Genomic DNA, 21,314 nt, shown 5'->3' with positions numbered 1-21,314 from the left:
GGGTCATGTGGAACTGATCTGAGCGTTTCCATAGAAACGAGCAGAATCGAGACATTGCCTCAGAACTACTGTGACCTCATTGTAGCTATGACCTCACCTGTGATGTGGTCAAACGATCAAAGAACTTCTGAGGTTATGAGGGCTTGTATTTCAAATCATCAGTTCATATTCAGCCAGATCTTCGAACTTCAACACTGTTTCTAGCAAAGCTTTTCATCATGAACAGGATTTTAGTTGGCGTGTTTTTTCCCCTGGGTTTTGGACTTGGATATTTGGTTAGCACCAAAATGCAGAAGGTTTTTGACAAGATCTTTCCTGGGAGCGATTCAGACGAAAGTGTCTCTAAGGACGAGAGCACCGAGTCTGTATACGATGATTTTGACGCGTTCCTTTTTGAACCTTCCCCAGTTGGGGAAGTTTTAGAGGAGCCTTCCTCGCCACAGAAGCAAGCTTCTCCGGCTGGAGAAGCTTGCTTCTCCCAATATGGTGATTTTGATGCCATCCATTTTGAACCTTCCCCAGTTGGGGAAGTTTTAGAAGAGCCTTCCTCGCCACAGATCCAAGTTTCCCCGGCTGGGGAAGCTTGCTTCTCTGAGCACAATGATTTTTGTGCTTTTCCTTTTGGTCCTTCACCGGCTGGTAAGGACCCAGAAGTTGAGTCCGAAGGCTCAACATTTTCTCTGATGAAGATGACACAAGAAGACTGGACCCATAAAGAGAGCGCTGTCCAGACCACTGAGATAGGGAACGATTTCTCAAATCGTCCCTCAGAGAAAAAAACAGTTGAGTCTGAGAACTCAAGTTTGGATACGACAAAGGCCGCATCGACAGATTGGACCCAGGCCGCAATTGATTGCTGGATCCAGGTACCGAGTGCTGCCCAGACCACTGTCCAAGGGAAGGATTCCTCCAATCTTCCCTCAGAGAAAGAAACAGTTGAGTCTGGAAACTCAAGTGCTGTTTTGACAAAGGCAGCACTAGAAGATTGGTCCCAGGTGCCAGTTGATGCCTGGACCCAACAAGACATCGCTTTCCAGACCACTGACATAGGGAAGGATTCCTCCAATCTTCCCTCAGGGGAGACAGTTGAGTCTGAGAACTCAAGTTTCGCTTTGACGAATGAACAACTAGAAGCTTTGACCCGTGAAGAGGGCAATTTCCAGACCATAGGTCTTCTTCTGTTACTGTTTTTTTTTGTTTTGAGTTTCTTGTACGTTTTATGTTTAATACAGTTTTGGCTTTACATTTGTGTTTTTTTCTGGGGTTTATTTTTCCTATATATTGTCAGTACACTTGCTTCTTTTTTCAGTTCAGTTTCAGAAACACTTTATTGATCCCAAATGAAAATTAAATGTTGTTATAGGCCATCAAGATTCTTCAAAGAGCCATTGAAGATGGCTGTCAGCAGAAAAGATCTCCTGAAGCAGTCTGTGCGACACTGATCCTGAAGAAGCCTCTGACTGAAGATGGATGCTCCGCCTTCCCAAGAAACTGATGAAGAGGATGGTCAGGATTGTCCCTAATTTTCTTCATCCTATGAAGAATCCTTCTCTGCATGATCATCTCCAGAGGTTCCACAGTCGTCCCCAGAACAGAACCAGCCTTCTTTATCAGGCTGTTGAGCGTTTTTAGGCCCCTGGCTCTGATGCTGCTGCCCCAACAGATGACACTCTCAACAACAGACTTGTAGAAGATCTGCAGCATCTTGGTGCAAATCTTGAAGGACCTTAGCTTCCTCCAGAAGTCCAGTCTGCTCTGTCCCTTCTTATACCAGGGGTCCCCAAAGTCGGTCCTCGAGGGCCGCAGTCCTGCATGTTTTAGTTCTCTCCCTGGTTTAACGCATCTGGATCAAATGATGGCTCGTTAGAAGGTCTAAGAAGAACACTGACATGCTGAAAAGGTTGTTGGTATTACCAGGGAGAGAACTAAAACATGCAGGACTGCGGCCCTCGAGGACCGACTTTGGGGACCCCTCTTATAGACGCTTCACTGTTGCGTCTCCAGTCCAGTCTGTTGTTCAGATGAACACCAAGGTGTTTATATCCCTCAACTACCTCCACTTCTTCTCCCATGATGGAAACAGGTTTGATCTAATCCTGTTCCTCCTGAAATCAGCAGGAGGAACAAAGGAGAGCAAAGGAGAAACAGTCATCTCCTTTGTTTGTTTCAAGTTTTCTCTGGAGCTCCGGCTTCCTGGCCACAGTCTGAAATCAAGACTGTTCAGTCAATTGGTCTCTAAATTCTCCTTGAATGAGCCAAATATGAATGAATAAAATTCTATTTCATGACATACTATACCTATGTACTACATAATTAATTGTTGCTGTTCTTTCAGTAAATGATCTGTTTGAGTCTTTATGCTCCAGTTAGTGATTAATCAGTTACTAAATGATCATTGTGGTGATCATTGTAGTCAAGCACAGTTGATTCTTTGTCCGTAAAATTAGACTCTAATTATTTAACAGCCTGAGATCAACTTCAGTTTGAGATGAACCAGGTCACAACAAGACACAAACAAACAGAAATGCTTTCCCTGCATTTCCTTCAGTCGAGGGCAGCCGTGACGCAGTTTAGTGAGATTTTCTTTTTTTTTGGAGGGAGGAAATTGGACATTTTTTTAGCAGTGGGGCGGGAATTGTGGCACGATGGCTGCTAATTGTTTTCTTCTTTTAAAGTGTGAATAGAAACCCTTTTAAATAAGTTCTCACGTTACGTTTGGAGCAAATTTATTTTGGGGGAGCGCAAGCAAAAACATGAGTTGGAAATTACAAAAACAAATTCTGCAGAAACAATGATATTATATTATTAACGTCGGACGGATTTTCATGACCTGAGCCAAACATTATGTGGGAACATTTCCAGAAAGTTCTTTAAAGGATAAAACAGGACCACCAGATAATTATAATCCAGTGAGACACACTAAAAAAAATACAAAATCAAAGTATTTTGTTTAATTTCTAGTGAAAATATCTGAGTAAATTTGATATAACACAAAAGTAACTTTCCAGCAAGATATAGGAGTGGGTTTTAAGTCAGTAATTCCTAAACATAAAAAAAAGTACCTGCTCCACTGGCAGATTATTCTACTTAAAACATGGGAAAATCTGTTATCATAAGTGAAATGATCTGCCACTGGAGCTACTGCTTTTTCTTTACCTTGCAACCCCAGCCAAGCCCTGTCCGTAAAAATGCTCCAGCTAGTTTGTCATCTGTTGCCAAGTGACTGATGATGACGTTGGTGGACGGCTGGTTACAAGCTTTTCCCAGAATACACCTGGAGACAATACTTGTAATTTTGTGTGTCATAAAGTTAAATGTATAAAGCCAGTCATGTAGCACAACATTTTATTCAATATTTTACACCCATTATGTCACTAAAATCAGTCGGTCTTGTAAAGCTTTTAGCTACCATGAGTCAACAATGACTGGGGCAGCCTACTCTATAATCTACTGGGGCACCAGGCTCTATAATCCTACATACTTCATACTCAACAGGAGCGGGCCCAGCTCTCATCAGATGTGATAAAGGGTTGGATCCCTGAAGTCATATTTTGCCTCCCATCCGGGCCCCCGACGCTCCGCCCTGACTGACAACATGTCTATTTGCAATAGAGTTCATATTAATTTAGAAACAATACCAATGTTTTAACTCAGAAATCAATATTTGGTGGAAGAACCAGGAGGTTTTCAATGGGGTTCAGTGCAGTGGGCTCTTCATTTTGTCCAGAGCTGGATATATCCTGGCTGGTCAGACCATTAAAACACAACAGGGAGAAACTAAACAGAATGCCATCACTAACTACAGCAAACAATACAACACAGCTAAGGTTGTTATTAAACTAAACAGCAAAAATGGAGGTCAAACGTGTTACATTCAAAGTAAAATATTAACTTAAATACAAAAGCTTGTTTAAGTAAAGGGAGAAAGTACAAGTTCCCCCTCTGCATTAGGATGAGGTGGCGCAGTCCAATCAACTCCATGTATTTACGTCAGCTGAGCGCCGGCCGCCATCTTTCTGTCCGAAAACTCCCAGGGATCAGCACCGCTGAAAGAGACGAGAATTAATCCTGAGCGCAAACGAAGATGAACAATGAGTTGATAAAACTACAGAAGTGAACAAGCACTGGGGCGTGCTGTGGTGGCGCAGCGGAGGTCACGTTTGGAGGTCTTAGTCCTCGACGCGGACGTCACGGGTTCAACTCCCGATCCCGGCGACCTTTGCCACGTGTCTTCCCCCCCTCTCTTTCCTGTCTGCCTACTGTCGCAAAAAATACGAGCCACCAGCGCCGCAAAAACTCTTCAGAGAAAAAAAAAAGTAGTGAACAAGCACGTTCAAACTGACCAATAAACATTTTGTGGTAAACATAAATGTCATGTTGGATTTTAGTTTCCTTGCCCATATGCAGGTGCGCACAGAAGAACAGACTTTACTGTTATGAGGGTTTGTTTTTAATCAGTCAAACGATTGTTCAAGAATCGAGACTAGAGGACGTCAGAAGGAAACGAGAGTCCAGGTAGGTTTGGGGGTCCGGGACAGCAGCGGATCGGAACGGCTTGGAGGTGCCAACCAACGAGACGCGCCCGACCAGCGAAGTTCCAGGCTTGGCTCCGGGAAACGTGATCAAGGTCTGAGAGGTAACAGAGAGAAAAGGACAAAATGACTGGACAATACTTAACATGGACCATGAGAGATCTTAGGGCTGAGTCTGGCCAACAAGTGGTAACCATCGAGTAATGACTGGTGGTTCCACCGCTTCTTAAGAAGCCTGCCGCTGGTTACCGGAATCCGTTGCAGGTGCGTCAGGCTGTCAAACTCCTCCACGTAGCTCGTCTCTGGAAAGAACCCTCGCTCCAACCTGAATCCTGACAGTAAAGTGTTGCTTGTGTTTGGATGAAAAAGCAAGTGGTCCAAAAAAGAGTCCCTGACTTTACTGGAGTGTCTTTGGTGGGTATATGTATGTTTCAGTGCAGGAAATATAATCATATACATCAAATTCGAAGACTTTGATGTATATGTAACTGGTAACTGAAACATTAATTTATTTAAAAAATGTAAACGTATCCAACTTCTTCTGCCTCTGAAATAAAATGCAATAAATAACCCTACAGACCAATGGCTCCCACTGAACAGATGACAGCTGTTTTAAAATTAAACACATCTAAAATGCACTACATTAATTATAATAATTGAAAACATCTAACAATCATGACAAACTTACACATAAAATCCTCTGTATAATTACATTAGTCTGAAACATATGTTAAAATATAATACTTGTAAAGCTAACACGGAAGTGATCCTAATGCATACCATAACTACGGGGGAGGAGCTGTCAGTTACTGGTTGTTATGGTAACCAAGAGCAACATAGCTTAACTTATGTAGCAGTAAAACTTGAATTTGAAGAATAAATGAACCGATTTCAACAGACATGGATAATAATGTTAAAATGAAATCCTTGCACCACTGCCTCCATTTTGTAGACAATCCAGGAAGTTGTTTAAGGGCATTTAGATGAATAAAACTGCACTTTTATCTGCGGATAGAAACACAGTTCGCCTTCCTCGTGGACGATATTCAAACGTTACTTTCTGTGTTGTTGAAAACACAGAGGAACAGAAGCTCCTAACCCGTCCTGAATCCCTTTGTCCTCCAGCTCCTCTCCTCTACACCTTGTGCCCCCCTCCCTATATTTAGAGATGGTATTTGGGGCAACCACTGCCTCTCTCTCTCTCTCCTGGTATTTTGGCTCAATCTGTCTCTGTCTGTCGGCCCAGTGATCGGACGGGGCGCAGACATCTCATGGTGAGACGTAAATATTCTGATAAGCCGTGAACAATGTAGTTACATGTTAATGATCCAGCCTGGAAACACAATGTTTAAACCCGGCGAATGATACGCTCACATGAGTTCGTACAGGGGGCCGGATGGGGCCCACTGAGGAGCTTTTGGGTCACAAGACAAAACCAAAACCCAGAGATCCATGGAAGGTTGGATTTGAAAGAGTAAAATATAAAAATGTATTTATTTAGTTGTTTAAAGCAGCAGGATGTAACTTTTATTAAAAAAAAGTTTTCTTTACATATTTGTTAAAACCTTCACCTCTCATAAATGCTAACACTAGTTAGCATAGCCACCAATGACGACGGATAAACAGTTTTACTGGAACGGTAAGTTGTTTCTTCACCATTAGCACATTTAGCAGCTCGTACACAAGGTTAACTGACAGCGCTAAGACCCTCCTCCTGGTTCTGATTGGCTGTTTTTGGTCGAGAGCAGAACGTTTCTTCAGACGGCAATAGTAGCTCATGGAGGAGTTGGAGAAGCTCAATCTTTTCACAGATTATCTCATATTTTATCATCACAACATGGTGACAAATATATATAAAGATCTATTTTTGTAAAAGCTACATAATGTAGCTTTTAACTACCTAATTTTTTAGCTACCCATACTCATACATAGGTAGCAGAAAAACAGCTTATTGAACTTTTTACAACATGTTACCTTAGCCTTTACACCAATTTATGTCAATGTTTTAAAGATTTTAGATCTTTTTTTAAATCATACATAGGATAATGAGCATTGTTCCCCATGACTACATACTCCACCTCCTTCACCGTGTCAACATTTGATGGGAAAGTGGAAAAGAGAAACCAACTGTTTGAAGAAAAACTCATACCAAGACTAATGTAGACTCTGTGGCCAAGAGGAAGAAAGCGTCCAGGTGGCGGCGGCACCATGCTGCCGGGACAGGAAGCTTCTGCAGGCTGAAGGTAGAGTGAAAGCAGCAATGAATGCTTGAAACCCTGCATGACATCAGAAGAACCACGACACCTACAGATGTCAGTTGTTCATTTGAACTTTGTAGGTTTGTAATTAAGTTACACAAAAACGGGACATTTTTTATTTGCACGCAAGACATATTTTAGTCAAGATTCCCACCGATCATTCCTATTACTGTATTTGTGTACAGTAATTTAAATGTTTCCTGGAGGTTCCGGTTGTTTTCCTGGCCTTATGGTTTGCTTTGAGCCACGCTGTCATACACAAGTGCTTTTACATAAATCAGTTTTGAAAACTTTCAAATTAAACTGCATGTTCACCCCCCCCCCCCTTTTTTATTTTACAATACTAAACAAAAAGAGAGAGTTATTTGTTGAGATGTCTCCATGCAGGACGCCGTAGGCTCCACTACCTTTGCTTAGAGTTTGGATATCTTTTATTTCCATTTGTTTTTACTTGCGTTTGATAAAAGCATAAGCTGAAATAATAACACATTTAAAGATCTTTTTTGGCCGGTGCAGCAGCCGTCAGCGCCGGTGACACAGCTGTGGAAGGTTTTAACACAAAGTGTCCAAAGTTACCTTGTTTTATGAGCTCCGACCGGTGAGTATGTGCATAACTATCCACACACGTTGTACCTTCATGGGCGGGTAACCGTGAGTTTAATGTGTGTGTGTCTGGCAACGCCGGCGTTGTTTGACCAGCTGTTTGGAGCGAAAGCCTGATCCCATGTGACCTGGTGTTTCTCCAGCTGCCATTGGATCAGAACAAGCAGCTCTCTCTTCCAGGCGTCCCGCGTTACGAGGCCCGCACTCCGCTTTTCATCCTTTTTTTTTTTTTAAAGGTTTATTATTTTTGGTAACAGTGGAAGTACTAGAAAATGTAACTAATAAAAATTAAAAAAAAAAAAAAAAAGAAAGAAAAAAAAAGGAAAAGCTCTCGCCAAATTTCCCCGTAAAGTAGTGAGATTTCTGTCCCAAAGCGATAAAAATAGGAGAGGAAAACACGGCTGTCTGACACCGAGACCGGCTGTCTGGCTCTTTAAGAACACAGTCAATGTAGCAGATTGTTTCAACAACATTCAGAACTAATTTAAGGTGAAAAAGAGAAAATTTGACCGATTTGCTATATAACAGCCAATGGTTATCTGCTAATTTATGTTGTAAAAATAAAGGCTTATTTACTAAATGCAACAGAAACAACATAAATTCGCATTTTATTTTTTGGGGAGGAGCTTTTATATTATTTGTATGCTTATAAAAGGTAGAAGACAATTCAATTTCCTAAGTCAGATTATTAAAACTCAACGTTTTTGTCAAAAACTGTCACTGTGACTCTTATGACATCACGTTCACCCTATGCCAGTTTCATACTGTCACTAATATAACAAAAAGCAAAATAATAATAATAATAAATAAAAATAAATAAAAAACCTTCAATTTGAAACAACTGTACCTACTTCTGTAAAGTTATTATAATACATTGATTATTATTATTATTACTGCATTACTATTTCTAGCAATTTAACTATTGCCATACAATTATTAATTATTATTAATGATGCCAAATGTAAGAATAACTCATTTTAGTATTGATTGTGTTTTAATCTTGGGTTTGGGGAAAGTAATAAATAAACCCTTGCTAACTTTAGTTGAGGTTTTCTGAAAGCTTCTTCACAAACATATTTTACTTCTTTATGGTTTTGCTCTTTCTAGACCAGAACAAGCTGACATTAGTTTCTTTATTCATTTACAGTCTATTATTTTTTTACATTAGCTTCTTTATTCATTTACAGTCTATTATTTTTTACATTAGCTTCTTTATTCATTTACAGTCTATTATTTTTTACATTAGCTTCTTAATTCATTTACAGTCTATTATTTTTACATTAGCTTCTTTATTCATTTACAGTCTATTATTTTTTACATTAGCTTCTTTATTCATTTACAGTCTGATATTTTTTACATTAGCTTCTTTATTCATTTACAGTCTATTATTTTTTACATTAGCTTCTTTATTCATTTACAGTCTATTATTTTTTACATTAGCTTCTTTATTCATTTACAGTCTATTATTTTTTACATTAGCTTCTTAATTCATTTACAGTCTATTATTTTTTACATTAGCTTCTTTATTCATTTACAGTCTATTATTTTTTACATTAGCTTCTTAATTCATTTACAGTCTATTATTTTTACATTAGCTTCTTTATTCATTTACAGTCTATTATTTTTTACATTAGCTTCTTTATTCATTTACAGTCTGATATTTTTTTACATCTTTACATCTACTTGTTCAGAATGCAGCAGCCCGTCTTCAGACGCTCACTCCCACACAGGAACACATTACACCCGTTTGATTTATTTTATTGTGACGCCACTGGCTTCCCGTCCATTTTAGAAAACATTTAACGTTTTTTGTTTGTCTCTAAGCGGCCCGGCTTGTCCTTATTTATCCGATTTGTCAAGCTTCAGACGATTAACATGTACCAGCTGTTCGACGGACAAGGCGCATGTGAGCTTCTTCTGTGGCCTCGTCACAAATCAGCTGCCAATAAATCTTCGATCAACAACTGAATTTGGTCTTTTTTTAATCATACATCAAGACTTTTCTTCACAGCTGAGCTTTTAGTACTTAAAACGTCTGGCTTTATACACCTTGCCTCCTGTTTCATTTTATTTGAACATGTTTTTTATGTTTTCCTTTACATGTTGAATCGTCGAGCAACTTTGGTCACCAATATTGTGGATTATTGATTGATTGGTTTACTGAGCCAGCCTGCACTCCCCCATGCCACACCTTGCAGATTTCAAACATCGCTGCGTTTAATGAGAGTGGTTCATTTGGATTAAAAAACAACTTTATTGCTCCAAAGAGAAATTAAATGTTGCTGTAGCTGATATTCGTTCATATTCATCTTTTGTATTAATTAATACTCAGTAGTTTTTGTCATGACTAAAATGTATTCCCAAACATTTCTTATAAATTAAGGAGAAGTGCATCAGCCCTTTTTCCACCAGCTAGCCAGCAGCAACAGGTGGAGGAGGGTGATAAATTGAGGTTAATGGATATCCGGAAATACTTTTTTTAAATTAGGGAAGTAGTTTGGCTTCAAATCTTCCATGCTTCTGTATTTTCGACTTCTTTGTGTTTATTGGTCAGATAATGAAGAAACATTTCATCCACAGAGCCGCTTTCAAAATAACTCACATTTTACGCCGCGCCGAAAAGAAACAATATTATTTGTGGCTCGGGCTCAGGCCGGTCTTCAGAGACGCTCCAGATAATCGAGCATCAAAGAACGCTGTTTATGAGGCGACAGAGTAGCGGCAACCGAAGATCAGCATCAGCGAGGTGGTGAAACCTGACGGCTTCACACTCACACCCTCACACCCGCCGAGACCAGCAGAGGCGCAGAATCACACACACACATGTTTGCACAGCTATCTTTGCGGGGACTTTCCATTGACTTCCATTCATTTCTACAGCCTAAACCTTACCTTTACCCTAACCCTATCCATTACATACCTAACCTTAACCCTAACCAAAACTCAATTCATACCTTAGTCCTAAATCTGACCCCTGACCCAAAAACAATGTTTCCCCTTGTGGGGACCAGGCTTTGGTCCCCACAAAGAGCAGTGGGTCCCCACAACGTAGTATATGTCAGGAAAATGGTCCCCACAAGGTATTAAAAACAAACATATGTGTGTGCACACACATCCACACACGCACACACAGAGAGCTGCGACACAAAAGCATCTTCAAAATGCTGCTGGCAGTGAGGGTCATAACTGGACTCTTGTCGCATTTCAAAAAAAGCAAAACGCCATGATGGAAAAAAAAACTGTCAAAATCCTTTACGTTTATTGTGTTTATTCGTCAATATTGTAAATTATATTTCTCACCACAATCCTATTTCTCCTGACGATGATAAACAACATGAGAGTTGTATAGTATTTTAAAACAAAAGAAAGACATCTGCATCATGGAATAGCTGTCATAACGCACACATCTAAATATACATTGTACTTATAATTCAAATTAAATTTTGACTCGACAATATGTAAAACGCTGCATTATGCAACTATGTGTCTTATTGTACATTAGGATTATTTATGTGTGAGGAGTTGTTTTAATTAAACAAATTTGTTTCTGATTGTAAATCTTCCCAAAAAAATCAAAATTTTGAAATTGGGAAATTCATAATTTTCTAAAATAAATCAAATGAATATTTTCATTAAAACTTTGGAAATCCTAAATTATTCGCACCCTTCTCAACATTTCACGCAAAACCCTTTATTCGCGCGAATGCCGTCAAACTACTCTTCTAATTTCTGACCTGCACCTCAAGTTTCCACTGACGTTTTCGTTGACGAGCCTCAAGACGACAGAAACGGCCGATCATAATACGACTCTAACAGAATGATTTTGAGCTCATGCAGAAACGTGACGTTTCATCTGGGGTCGATCTGGCACCCAGTGATTAAAATCTGCAAATAAAGTGAGAAAATGTTTCCATTTCTGTCTCGCTATTAAAATCGACATAATTATCATGTAATGGAGAGGATAAACAGGCCGTTTGTCACGCACAGACAGGCAGACCTCGACATTTGCAGTAATCTCTTGTCTGTTCTCGATTCTTGTTTACAGATGTCTCCCTCGCTCTGATTCTCTTTCCCCCCCTCTCTCTCTCTGCGATCGGTTTGGTAATGTTTAAAAGTGTCCGGACAGCCTTTTCTGGACTTTCAGCTGCAGCTGAGGCTTCTAGCTCAGCTGGCCGCTCATGTCTGTCAGCGCCGCTATTACTATCATCTGCATGTGTGTGGGGGCGTGTGTGTGTGTGTTGGAGTGTACCCGAGCCTCTGACCTTGAAGCTAACTCTGAACATTATACTCAACACCTTCCCACATGCACATATAGACTCATGTACATGTTAGCTAACTCATATTCTCAGCTCCAGGTTCTTGACCCTTTTCCCTGATATTACATTACCAGCACATGTTCAAGTCTTTGCAATCAGAGAGCAACATGCATAATCTACAGATTAATATACAGATTTTCTTTTTTTTCTCTCCAGAATTAGCACATAAAGGTTTATTATGTATTTAATACAAACACTGTCAGAATATTAACAATACTGAGGCTTAAAAGAACGCCGATTGTTTCTGAGAAAAGCAAAGCAGCTCTAAGAATCTGCCTGAGAAACTGAATTTAATTTTAAGCATCTTGATGTAAAACAGAAAAATACAAATATGATCTAAAATTGAGCGTTTATTTGAAAAATATCGAGTGTTGCACATCTCCAGCAGGTTGTATGGACATAAAGTTGTAAAATATTGCACTGTAAAACATCTGAAGGTGGTTTTACTTGAAGATGAAGGCTCACCTGCAGCCTTGAAAATGCAAGTAAAGTCAACAAAAAAATAATTTTGGTTTTAATTCAAAAATTAACGTTCGTCAAGTTGATTTAACCACAAAGAGCAAGTTGTTTGAATGTTGTTTTCATCTGATTTATTAAGTTATGATAGCTTGTTAATCTTCAATTGTGAATTATAACTTAATACTGTAATTTAAAGCCAATAATCATTTCATATTATGAACCAAAAAAACTACTCTCAACGACAAATTTCTGTATTATTTTCACTCTCAGTATCAGATCACCATAAGTTCTCTTTCAAGTTAGAAGAATTTAAAATCTTTATTCAACTTCATTTTTTTTTAAAGTGCTGACTTAAAAAGCCAAATTTAATATTGAACGTTTATCTTTCACAAATTTACAAACTGAGAATAAAAACAGAATTTGCAAGATTTCTTTGACTTAAAGAGTAGAGGTTAGTCCACATAACTAAATATGTCTCAAATGTTTTAATACACAGGTGTTCAGTTGCCAACAAAATCATTGGAAATGCTATTGATTAGACTTTAGCGAGACTAAATCATGTTTAAAACAACCATCAGGAAATAAGGGCAGGCTTTTGGTATCAAAGTTTTGAGGATATTCCCCTCAAATGAAATCACCAAGTTTCTGATCTGCTTCAGTAAAAACATTAATATAAATTTAAGAGTCACGTTTCAGAAATCAAAGAAGATTAATATGTACATATTTATTCTCCTGACTGTCAAATGTTGGAGCTGAAGTGTTAAAGTGAAAGGGCTCAGCGGCCATGTTGATGCGCTAAAACCACAATGGGTGTCAGACACTGAGATGAGGCGCTATTTTCCCAGTTGGGCGAAAAGACTGTGGTCCATAGCAGGTGTGTGTGTGAATGTCAGACACAGAGAAACAACAGAGTTAGGTTTGACCCAACAAACCGGGTTAAATCTCCAACCACAAAAATAACAGATTAAAGCCACTGACTTTCCTGGTGAAAGAACTAAGAGCGACAGATCCAGGTGTTCTGCTGATCTAATGAATGTGTGGCTTAATCCATACAGTTATCAATAGCTGCATTTCCATTTATCACAAAATTGAGGCCCCGGGGAAGACCCAGGACACGCTGGACTCTCGGCTGGCCTGGGAACACCTCGGGATTTCCCCGGAGGAGCTGGAACAAGTGGCTGGGAGAGGGAAGTCTGGGCCTCCCTTCTGAAGCTCTACCCCCGTGACCCGACCCCGGATAAAGCAAAAGAAAATGGATGGATGGATGGACAAAATTGAGCAACTTGAATTTAAGAAAATAAATGCACTTAATGGAAATACGGCAATTTTGAGAAAAAAAAATCTAGTTTGTCGATCGAAACCTCTTGCGTTGGGACGAGAAGGTTTTTCCAGTCGTATCAAAACAGATTCATTTCGCAGAACTGCAATGGAAATACTTTTTGCATCTCACAAGTCAGATGATCAACAGTCCAGTAGAACCGGATGTTACTACTGGACAGGAAGAGGTTGATAAAAAGCTGTGTGTCGTTCCAAAGTTTCAAATCCACAGTTCTTCTGTGAAATCGGCGACTACAATTTCCCCAAACGCCGCATACGTTGCCCCTCCCAAGTAGGCGGGGTTGGTTGCTCCAACACCCGAATAATTCGCCAACATCTCCTCTGACGGCTGAGTGACGATGAGCAGCAACGCCATGGCTGAATTATGAATGTCTCATTTAACTGCTTACATTCGTCGACGCCATTATTTTTAATATCTTATCACATGAACAAGATTATTCTTATGTGATTTTAATTTCATTCTTTATTTAATGAAAAAGCAGCATTTGCAAAGTTGTGCTTTTTTTACGTTAGCAGAACACAGACAAGAATTGGCTAATGATTGCCGAGTGTTGGGACAGGTGATCCATTTTTTATCAAGTTTGTGTGTGCTGGGAAAAAAACACGCTACAATGTAAAGATCGCGATGCTGAAAGAAAGTTGGGTTGAAAGTATCCATCAAACATGACACGTGAGGATAGAAGGCACTGCTATGTTTGGAGGCGAGGGAGACATGCCGATGGTGTTGAACGACCCGACGCACGGACGGGAACGAAGACGAGACGAAGGTAAAGGGCAGCCGGTCGGTGACAACCCTGACAGTTTCGGGTCTCGTCCTCTCCTTCAACTACTGGGGTAAATTTAAATCCAAGGATTGCTTTCACAGACTTGTCTCTGAGATACATTTTTTTATGTCTACCGTCCCAATTCAAGCCCTTGAGTTTATGCAGGAGATGAGAACGAATTTCCTCACTGCTATGACGGAGGAGCCTATAAATGTCATCCACGGCAAATATACTTTTCCAGCTTCTCCTAAAGCTTACAGCAGAGCCTGAGAGTTAGACACTTCTTAATATCAAGTCACGAGAAAATCTTTTGACAGTGATATGAAAACATAGCTCTACAAAAGTTCCTGGTTCAATTCCTGTAAAAAGAAAGGAGACAGACATGCCAGTATCCTGGTAATGATGGCTCTGCTTATATGATTTCTGAATAGCAACTGAGCTATTGAACTAAGGAATCGAATCAAATGCTTGGTTCAAAATTAAGTGATTTTGAACCAAGCATTTGATTCTGAAATCTCAACTGAACGGGACAGTCCTACGCTAAAACAAACACAGCTGGTTTGTTGTGAGTTGAATCTATCATTATTAAACCCTTTCATGCATAGCGGTCACTGCAATGGACAGCTATCTAAAAGCCTATTTTTTGTGTGTTTCTTGTGGATTCTTATGATAGAAACCTAGTGCATCATACAATACACTGCCAACTACTGGCCATCCACTGCAAGTGCAAAAAGGGTTTCGTTAAGGCAGACGAAAAAGCAACTCGGGAAGATCCAGTCCCTCCTTCTACCCTTGCAGGTAAAAAAGAATCTTGTGACATCAAGTAACCCCTAAAGATCACTACTACTGGTGTATTTTCCAAATAACAACTTTGTATTTGGAGAAAATGACAACTGATCACCTATAAAAAAACATTTTTTTATTTTTTATTTTTTTTTTACAAAAAATGTTATTCCATATTTTTAAAAAATCAAATAAAACACACTTTGGAAAAAAATCCTGATGAAGGATCACAATTCATGCAGGAAAGGGCTGGAATCTATCATAAGATCTGTGAACGACTTTAATTGAAATAAAATCTTTTACAAGGTGTTGTTTTAGTCCACAGTGACACGGTTCTCACTTTGAGAACCTTCATAGATGTCACATGATGTTAAAACTGAGTTCCAAAGAAATACATTTAAAAATGACAACATGAGTAATAAAATGTTGATTTTCACATTGAGAGGGTCTTTTTAGGAAAGGAACTACAAATTCATTGCTATCAGTCCATCCTTGATCCATCCTTGATGGGTAGATAGTATCTATCTACCCATCAGATTTCATCATCCTCTGGAAATCTCTCTCAGCCCCTGTAATCCCAACTGGTTGGCCTTAGCAAAACGTTTTTCACAGAGCAATCTTTTAAGAGTGACTGTAAACAAAAAAACACCAATGCCAGAATCGTAAGAAGAATTTGTAAACCTTACTTGAAAACAGAGGGAGTAAAAACCCAAACCTTGTGAGAAAAAATAACTAAAAATGGTAGTTGCGATCAGTCCCCACCTGCTCAAATTCAATGAGTGTGTATGTATGTTTAAGAAAACTGTGTCGTTTTCACAGTGTTATCGGATGACTGGCTCTGATCGGCCCATACTGCGTAGCGGCTGCTGTGGATTTGAGATTAGACCGCAGCTGTCTCCGAGAACTTTATCGTACTTCCATGTTCGGGTTTCTCCTGAAACCGGATAACCTTTCCATCCTTCGGGAGGAGGGGGGTCCACGGCTGAATGGTCAGGACCATTTGACACCACATCAGATGTGTGGAATTTAGGGAATGAGCCTGTTCCTCTGCCAGGCAAAGCCCCTGAAGAGCGTGCCGTGTCTGTATTGTGTTTATTTGTTACTGAAGCCTTTCAATGAACCTCTGCCAGCACATCTCTGAAACCGTCTTAAATTTCTTCCCAGAACATTAATATTCCAAACATGCCTCTCTATCAGCTCAATCTGGTCATTTCTACCTCCCGGAGTTCAGTCCCACGCTTTCACTTCCAAGTCACAAATACACGCTCATAAACACGTGGGTTTGGTGACATGCGATGGAGGTAGTGAAGGGCACTAAAAAGGCTCCAGTGATGAAAAACCTCCCAGCCGTTCAGGGAAGCCATCTTCTGTTTCACGCGGGCCAGATTTATGATTCCGTCACTCAGCATCTCTGCTCTCCTGCTGAGATGTGAGGAGCGATTTAGAGAAAGACGTGTAGAACGAGAGGGAGGAATGGAGACGATTGAGATGGGGAGAGGCAGTAATTAGTGGAGAAAGCCACGGTGTGGGTGATAAGAGGAGAGAAATAAACAGGAGTGCAGGTCAGAACCTGCACTCCTGTAAGCCAGGAAATGGCAATGCACCATGCGGGCCTGCTTCAGCTTTTGGCGGATCCTTCGCTTTACCTCAATTGAGTGGTGATAATGACACAACCTCTAATCCATCTTCCGACGTCTCTGTCCTGGGATTGCCTTGCGTTTAGGTCAATCCATCTTCGTTCTCACGGAAGATGCACAGATCTGTGAGGAGGGATGAAAGAAAACTTCACAGCATGATGTTTCATCATGGAGGCCGTGCGTTCTTCCCCAGGGAGTTCCCAAACCTTTACACACCATTTCACCCAAACAGCATTAAGTTCTGGCCAGGAACTCCCTGTGCAAAAACTCACAAACAATACCACAAAATATGTAAATAAACATCAACTTCTGGATGTTTTTTTACCTTTTGTTCACTATTCAATAATTGTTATATTTCTTTATAATAACTTCTGCCTCATATATTTTAATTGTAGTCAACCATGATTTCTCTACCACAGTAAGGCTGATGGATGTTTCCTGTGATCCTTTGCTGGTTAGAAACTTGCGCTAGCTACGCTACGCTATGCTAGCTTGAGAAGCAAAGCAGCTTGAAATTTTTTTTGGGCTCTAGTGGCTTTTATTTGAAAGTGCTAGGACAGGAAAGTAAGTAAGGAGAGAGAGGGAAGACATGAAAACCCCAACAGGCCAGGATTCAAACCTACGATGGCTGTGTCGAGGACTAAGGCCTCCTTATGTGGGTTGTGCTTAACCCCTTCACCACTGCAGCACCCCCAGCTTGATCAATTTGACTGGCAGACAATCAGAAAGATGAGCGTGGCAAATAACATGTCAATAACTTGTTTTCATTTATGTTTCACAATAAAGATTTAAAAACAAATTTTGTGATAAAAAAAAAGACCTTTTTAAAATTAATTATTTTTAGTTTTACTTTTGTTGTTGTTTTCTCAAGTTCCCTCCAGTCATCAGTTCCCCCTCCTGCCCTCTCCTGGTGGCCGCAGCCACCATTTAAAAAATACTGTTCTGCCGCACTCGGTTGTGATCACAACTGAGATCTGGATGAAAGATCATCCAGATCTTTCTACCTGGATGTAAAAACTGGGACGATAACTTTTTATGGCTTTTTTTAGAGCAGTGGTCCTCTTACAAGTCATAAAGGCCAGATTTGTGGAGTCTACAGCTAACTCTGCAGTTCTCCCAGAGTTACCATGGTTACCTTTTGGCCATTTCTCTGATCAGTACTTAATTAATGTTTAACTAATGTTTTGGTAGGTTTGCAGCTGTGCTATACTCTAGTCTTGCGCATACTGGATTTTATTTTGAGGTATCAGAGTAAATAGGACTGATACACATGCTTGTCATAATGTGTAGATTTTTTTTCTAAAAATATTAGAAGTTTTTTTAAATCAACTTCCCTCCACATCTAAAGTTAGATTAAATAACATAAAAATTAATTAAAGTGTGTGGATGTAACGTGATAAAAGTTGAAGATGTTTCAAGGGGAAAACTCATGAAAAGGTGTAGCATTAATGTGCTTATTTTTACCTCCTGATGTGCATTACATTTTGGATTACTGTTTATAGTTTTAAGTCAGTTAATATGGCATAACATTGTGGTTGTTTTTTTAACTATCAATTTTTATCTGAGGCTGAAATGCTTTATGAATGCAGTTAAACCTCTGCGGTGGAGACAGTCAACCACATGAGAGCATATTACTCCAAAACCCAACGTTTCAGTTCATATTTCAAATGTTTTAAGTTTCATTTCTTTCACAAAGATTCCACATAAAGCTTTCAAAGAAAAAAAATCGAACTGAAAAAGCTCCGTGCGGGCTACACAAAAGCCCCTCTCCCATCAATCATTATGGTAATGTGCTTGGTTATGGGATAAACACATTGAACGAGAGTCTGGTGGAAATTTGGAAGTCGAGCCACACTGACAGCTCATGGGAAAAGTGTCACTAACTGAATGGCTGAAGTGTGGCTGAGATGTGTGGCCACCTGCATTTTATGCATGAAGACAGTGAAAAAAGAAAGAGAGCTTCACAAGCAACACATGAACATCCTATCAGGCAAATCTCCTCGATCCATTACGTCAACACGAAACCGACTCCTACCTGTGAAGACTCAAGTGCAAAGGGTCACCGGCTCCAATTAAGACCCCAAATGTCAGCCAGGAATACTTGTCGGTGTCCTGCCCCGTCTAATCTCATCTCAATCTGCAATCTTACGGTCCAACATGAGAATACGTAACAGAAAGTCTTTTGATACTTTTGAGCTACGGCGGTGACGAGTAAGCTGTAGAGGAGATGGCGAGGCAGAGGCATGGTGCAGAGCAAAAATAACAAAGACAATGATCGGGGCCGTAAATTACGCCGCAGACACATCAACCTGTCTACGCAGCCCTTAGGTCGAGTGTCAGCTGGTTTGGGAATGAAAACACTTAACCCAAGGGTTGCTCAAAGGGTCATAAATTATAGTTCTCCTCTGCGACGTGAGTTATGGCTCCTCGTTAGGACTGGACATCCCTGTCTTTTACCTTCTGCCTCACTTGTCTTATCCATTTCCATTGAGCAAAGATCCTCCTTTCTTGCCAACTAGGAAAAAAAACACCCACAACTATAAGAAGACATGAAAGCGCTGTCACACAATTTATTTTTACAAATCAGACACATTATGCTCCCATGCGATATGGGTGGTTAATCACTGGTGTAAATCCATATTCTGCTCCAGCAGGGAAAGAGACATCTTTAGTATGAGGCCCTCTGCCAGTCAGTGGCACTCTGCATGGGGGATCCCCACCGCAGTCTCTTCCCACTGGCAGACTGCGGCCTTCGGTCCTCTCAATGAACAACACACCTAACGCAGAATTCAACACCGAAAACCGCTTTGACTGGTCCGACGCTCAAACGTACATGGCACCCCCCTATCATCGATTCCTTTAGCATTTCTGGTGAAGCTGCGGGATGAAATACGGAGAGCTTGGATGAACACAGACATTCACTGGACTTCTACCGGAGTGAGATGAGTGAGGGATTTAGATTTCTTCAACACAGTAATTCGGGGATACAAAATAAAAAGCCCTGCCAAAGGCGATGTAATTGAGCCGTGGGAGACGCCGCAAGCGCGGGGGAAGATTTATTGCCAGCATGTTAGCCAGATAAAACGTTACCTAAAACCTCTGTGGTAGGTGGACATGGACTTAGCAGGACGGAGTCAGATAGATGTTGATGGATAAAGACCTATAAAATAAAAAAACAACGAGGTAGAAGAGAAAATAACATTAGGGAAATGCGAGCCCTCTTTTATCCGGAGATCTCTCTCACATGCTGGGTAACTCATCTCCACAGCAGCTGAAAAGCCTTCTCGTTTCCGCTGCTGTGGCTGATAAAACATTTGGTGAAAAAGGAGGACTTTTCGAGGAGATTTCATCTGTTTTTCTATACCTCTTCATCATCTGATCAGCTTCACCACTTCAGTCTCTGGAGATCTGACAATGGTTGTTACGTTATCAGCCATTAGGTGAAAGTGCGGAGAGGAGATTTGTCATTTTAGGGGATAAAGATAAAGAGGAGAGAACTGACAAGTGGTAGCTAAGGCTGTTTATGTGAGTACAAAGAGATGAAGGAAATATAATGTGGTGAAACGCAAGGTAGCTGATGAAGGAAGGAAGGGTGACACAAAGGGATAAACGTTGTACAAACTCTTAAGCAGAGAAGGACTCATAGTAGAGAGGAGTCAGTTGAGGAGGATCAGGCATCTGGTTAGGATGCCTCCTGGACAAAGTGGGTAGGTCCAACCTATCTGGGCATGTCCAACCAGATGACATCCAGAAGAAGACTCAGGACACGCTGGAGGGACTATGTATGGTTGGCCTGGGAATGCCATGAGGTTCCCTCAAAAGAACTGGACCAAGTGGAGAGGGAAGGGGAAAGTCAGTGTCTCCATACTTAGTAACCTGGCCCTAGATTGATTAAGCAGAGAAAGTATAGCCTTTGTACTTGTACTTGGTGAGGAACATAGAAAGAGAAATACATAGTATTGATGGCATCTTCAGTGTTTTACAAAAGTCTTTTTTTTACATTTTACATTTTTGCGGGACCACAACTGCCCACGCATAGTGAAAGTCTGTGTTTTAAGACTCCCTCTAAAAACACTGACAGCAGCCAATTATAATAGTTCACACACCATATGTACCTCAATATGCATCTATACGCACAGTGAAAACCGTCTTAGGGCTAAGATGGTTTCCACCATCTTAGGGTGGAAACTGGCCCTTAGTTTACAGAAGACTGCAGACTAAAGTCTACAGTCTTCTTTATTTCCGCTCTTCAGCACCAATCAGTTGCAACAAAAATAAATGCAGCTACCATGTGTATTAAATAGCATAGTGCCCATATTTCACCTCAACTTTCCAAGATGCATTTTGTTCTGGATATTTTAGATATATTATAAGAAAAAATATCAGCGAATAGACAGATTTTCTGCAAGTAACCTGGAGTCACTTTCCACCAAAAAATCAGTCAATAGATGAATCCTTGAGTCCTGAGCCATTGAATTATCAGAGGTCCACTGTATTTATATTTTACCTTATATTAAAGGGGCAGTGTAATGTAAAATCACCTTTTTTGAGCTTTACATCATGTTATAAAGTTATTCCCTCCTCAAAAACATACCTGGAGTGTCGCCATGATTCTTTCACGAAT

The 21,314-nt window shown here is 40.2% G+C and overlaps 1 long non-coding RNA gene across 1 annotated transcript; it reads left to right on the top strand.

Annotated features, from left to right (window-relative positions):
- The first annotated feature begins 4,364 nt into the window (after positions 1–4,364).
- Positions 4,365–21,006, top strand: LOC114148694 (uncharacterized). The gene is made up of 3 exons (XR_003596323.1): positions 4,365–4,870; positions 5,812–5,813; positions 20,995–21,006. It is a non-coding gene; the product is annotated as an uncharacterized LOC114148694 (long non-coding RNA).
- Positions 21,007–21,314: the final 308 nt, after the last annotated feature.

Source organism: Xiphophorus couchianus, chromosome 7 (genome assembly GCF_001444195.1).
Source record: "Xiphophorus couchianus chromosome 7, X_couchianus-1.0, whole genome shotgun sequence".
Taxonomy (NCBI): Eukaryota; Metazoa; Chordata; class Actinopteri; order Cyprinodontiformes; family Poeciliidae; genus Xiphophorus; species Xiphophorus couchianus.
Note: the sequence above shows the minus strand (reverse complement) of the source record. Positions and strands in the feature narration are given on the sequence as shown.